The sequence below is a fragment of the Propithecus coquereli genome, unplaced genomic scaffold (genome assembly GCF_000956105.1).
Source record: "Propithecus coquereli isolate 6110/MARCELLA unplaced genomic scaffold, Pcoq_1.0 Scaffold12, whole genome shotgun sequence".
NCBI lineage: Eukaryota > Metazoa > Chordata > Mammalia > Primates > Indriidae > Propithecus > Propithecus coquereli.
The window spans coordinates 15,043,053-15,047,286 of record NW_012136080.1 but is presented as its reverse complement, the minus strand read 5'-3'; the positions used below and the strand labels follow the sequence as shown (position 1 = coordinate 15,047,286).

The window sequence follows — 4,234 nt, the reverse complement described above, 5'->3', positions numbered from 1 at the left end:
ATTATAGATTACAAACTATTATTTTGCTCAATCCTTTTAACCACCAGGTGAGGCAGACATACTAGAGGATATTAGCTCCATTTTATAGCCAAGAATGGAAACACTGTTCCCATATTTAGTATAAGACAGCTAGAATTGAAGCCCTGGGCTTCCATACTCACAACTGCTTTTTTCCCATGAGTCTGTGATACATCATTTTAAAGTAATCTGATTTCACAATGCTTTAAAACATAAGAGTAACATCTATAAACATCTATTGCTGGCAAGTTAACTCTGGAGCCAACCAACCTAATTAATCACCTCATAAGCTGCCACATTTGAAGGCACTGTTATACCTCTAACTCAATTTCACAGCTATGTTTCAGGGCCCCATGAGCCAAAATTGGCAGCAAAGCTGACCTGAAAGGGCTAGGAACACAATGGTCAAGCATATTTCCAAATTTAACCTAGGCCTGGCACATCCTCACCAATTGCTGAGATGGCAAGCCGAGACAACCAAGTGAAGGCCAGCTTAGAAGTGGACACTGATGAAAAAGCACAAGCAGTATTAGACTGACTTCTTTAAGGTTAACATCCTCAGAAAGCCTATTGTTGCTGGTCTACTACATTACCAGCAGGACAAAGGGGGATACTTCTGGAGTCCAGAATATGCAAGAAAAAGGTCAATTAAGCTGCCTGCCAGGTGCCTAAAAAGCCGAATAGCGCTAAGTTCGTCCATGCCAAACCAAGAAAATGCTTCGTTCCTTCCTAATCTTGGTTCTAAGGAGAAAACTGATCATCAGAGAAACCAGGAAATTCCATCTTGAACCCTGGAGTGGGGGGAGGAATGGTGGGCATTTCCCAGACTTGATGGTGCAAGGGGCAACACAATCTCCCACTGTGAAGGGGAAAGCTATCTTGGTCAGCTTTGGTCTTACACAAGACAATGGAACCAGAGACTAGCAAGATCAGGGCTTGGGTGACCAATCCTGAGAAAAGCAGGACTTCCTCACATGAAGTACAAAGGTCCGTGGGGACAAGAGTCTATGAACATCCTAAGATTGTAAGCAAAATTTTGAGTATATGCATGTACCTGTCAAAGTGATCCTTTGTTCTCAAATCTTGAACTAGAGAAAGGGACTAAACCAGTTGCAGGCTAGGATACAAAAGCCACCAGATGCACTTACAGCCAGCCAAGTCTGAGAGCTCTCAAAGCCATCACTGAAAACTTGGAACATGGATTCAAAGAGACAACTGAGCACTTGTTTTTGCATTCTCCTTCCTAATTGTATCTCAAGTCTTTTCAAAACAAAGCCTTGGGAATACCCAGATTTAAGTATGCACTTGGGCTTGGAACACTCTTGCAGGAGTCTTAGGGATCCTTGTACACATGCTTGAGTCATTCATTCACCAGTGTTTAACCTCAGGATAGAAGATCTGACAAAGCAGGACTCTCTTCTCTGTGGCACGTGCTGATTTCAGAGGTGACAGCAGCCAAAGTACAAAATACTGGAATTTTTCCTTACAACTGGACTGTGATGAGAGGTTCCTGCCATGAGCATAACCTATTGTCTTTTCCGTGACCCTTCCCTTCGTTTTTGAAGATGGAGCAGAAAATAATCTTCTCTGAAGATACTTCATAATTCCAAAACCCAGAAACACATGCTCCCAATGCACTATGCTTTCAGATATTCTGGATCTAGTTCAGCTGGTGGATGAGCTGATTAATGCATTTACCCTGATAGCCAGGTGAGCCCATCTCATTGAGGAAGCCCACTTTATTCTTGGTAGCACAACGGGCCACTGAGAGTTGGAAAGGACGCAATAACCATGAGATCTCCTGGAAATACTTCCCTGGAAAGGCAATTTCATGAATGAGATCTTCCAAGCAAATGACACCAAACCTCCCCAGGTGCTCTTCGATTACGGTGTTATCTGTCAGAGGGATGGTCTTATTTTTGACCTTGGCTTGTCCACATTTCAATTTGAGTTACCGGACAGACTTCAGATTTGGAAATCCCCAGGTCACATAAAGTTACACTATACGCAGCATTTTTATGCTCTGAGGGGTGACTCTAACAAAGACACCACTGAAAATTTTCTTTAGGTGACGTCTTGCAATGGTCTTTTGCACCAGTGCACTCACTCCATTAATCCTTTGGATGCATACAACAAAGACCAAGGAATGTTTATCCGGCAATTCGAGGGCATGAGGTTTCACTTCTAGTTGTCTGAGACGCATCCTGTTGCGTTGCTGCCACCAGGAATCATGTAGAAACGATTCCAGTCGCTTAAACCTGGGCTCTTTTCCTTTCCTCTGCTCCTTATTTGCCAAAAGTGCCTGCTTTGCCTGGACGGCTTTGAGGGCTTGGTAAGCCTTCCTCTTTTTCAGGAGATTTTCTGGAACCAAAAGGACTTTTTTCTTTCCTCTTGCTATGCCGTCTTTCTAGTGTTGCAGCTACTCTGGGTTGCCTTTTTATTCTCTTGATAATGTGTGGACAGAAAGAAGTTTTTAATTTTGGTAAAGTTCAGGTCACCTATTTTTTTGTGTTGCCTGTACTTTCTCCTGTTTGTTTTATGTAATTGAATCTGAGGATTCACCACAGTTTTTACTCCAGATCTGTTATCTCCAGCTGTTTGTATTGGCTGTTGTCAAAATATATAATCTGTCTTTGTGCTTGTATAGTGAACCTCTCTTACATATCTCATCCAAGAGACATGGGAGGAGATGATGAGAGATTGTGCTCATCTTGATAGGGTAGTGTTAGTTAGTAAGGATATTCCTGAAGAATAGAAAAGAATGCAGGACAAAAATAATTAAAATTTTGTGTGAGAGTGAGGATACATACTTTAAATTTAAAAATTTTTGATTGTAAGTTATTTATGTTTACAGGAATGTTAAATATTAAAGTTCTCATTGATTCTTACTCTTCATAGATAATTTACTTCTTTTTTTTTTTTTTATGAGACAGTCTTCCTCTGTTGCCCAGGCTAGAGTGCTGTGGCGTCAGGCTAGGTCACAGCAACCTTAAACTCCTGAGCTCAAGCAGTCCTCCTCCCGAGTAGCTGGGACTACAGGCATGTGCCACCATGCCCGGCTAATTTTTTCTATATATATATATATATATACACACACACACACACACACACATATTTTTTAGTTGTCCAGATCATTTCTTTTTTTTTTTTTTTTAAGCCAGTCAAAATTTAGCAGTGGAGGGTTGAATACCCAGATCATTTCTTTCTGTTTTTTAGTAGAGACGGGGTCTTGCTCTTATTCAGGCTGGTCTCGAACTCCTGACCTTGAGCGATCCACCCCCCTCAGCCTCCCAGAGTGCTAGGATTACAGGCGTGAGCCTCCGCACCCAGCTAAAATTCCACTTTTAATACTTAACAAGTCAAGTTGATTTTTGCAGTTGTTGATTTATCTGTGATGACTGCTACAACCAGGGCTTTGTGAGGTCATGCCTTCTGGGAAAACAATAAACAATTATTTCAGTTTGACTTTAGGAACTAGGTTGCTACCTCCTCTCTCCAAAGAAAACAGTAGAACCTTTACAGACATAACTGCTCTGACCAGGCTAAAAATACCTTTTCCTGAAAGATGATGTGCCTGATCATTTTATTTTTTGTGTTTATTCCACATAATTATTTACATAGCTGAGATTTGGGTTCTGGTTATTCTCTATTGTGAAGGTACATGCCACCCCTGCATTAGTTTCTTCAAACACTAAATAAAATAATTTCAGTCAGAGGATTTTGTCAGCATCCGAGAAAAATGTTTAAAAACTCCCTTATTTCCCCTGACTTATCGAAACCTGTGACATATCTTAAGTTAGGGACATATATAGTCTGTAGGATTTTAACAGTATCTTTGGTATGAATAAATTGTCTATTCAATACTTTTTAAATATAAAAATTATATTTGACTGTAAAGTATGTTAATGAAAATTTAAGCTTTGCTATCTTCCTCTTACAAGAAGGCATGTAGGAAATTAACTACATTTAAAATTAAATTACTTAGCCTAGGTTTTTTTTTTCTTTTTTTGATTAGCCTAAGTTTAAATTTATGGCAAAGTTTCTATTTTTAAGAGGACTTAGCGGCCGGGCACGATGGCTCATGCCTGTAATCCTAGCACTCTGGGAGGCTGAGGCGGGAGGATTGCTCAAGGTCAGTTCGGGACCAGCCTGAGCAAGACCGTCTCTACTAAAATAGAAAGAAATTATCTGGACAACTAAAAATATATATAGGAAA

General features: G+C 40.3%; 1 protein-coding gene across 1 annotated transcript in view; it reads left to right on the top strand.

The window, feature by feature from the left end:
• The window catches only part of PIK3CB (phosphatidylinositol-4,5-bisphosphate 3-kinase, catalytic subunit beta), a 114,139-nt gene that overhangs the window by 3,479 nt on the left and 106,426 nt on the right, over positions 1 to 4,234 (top strand). The window lies entirely within an intron of this gene.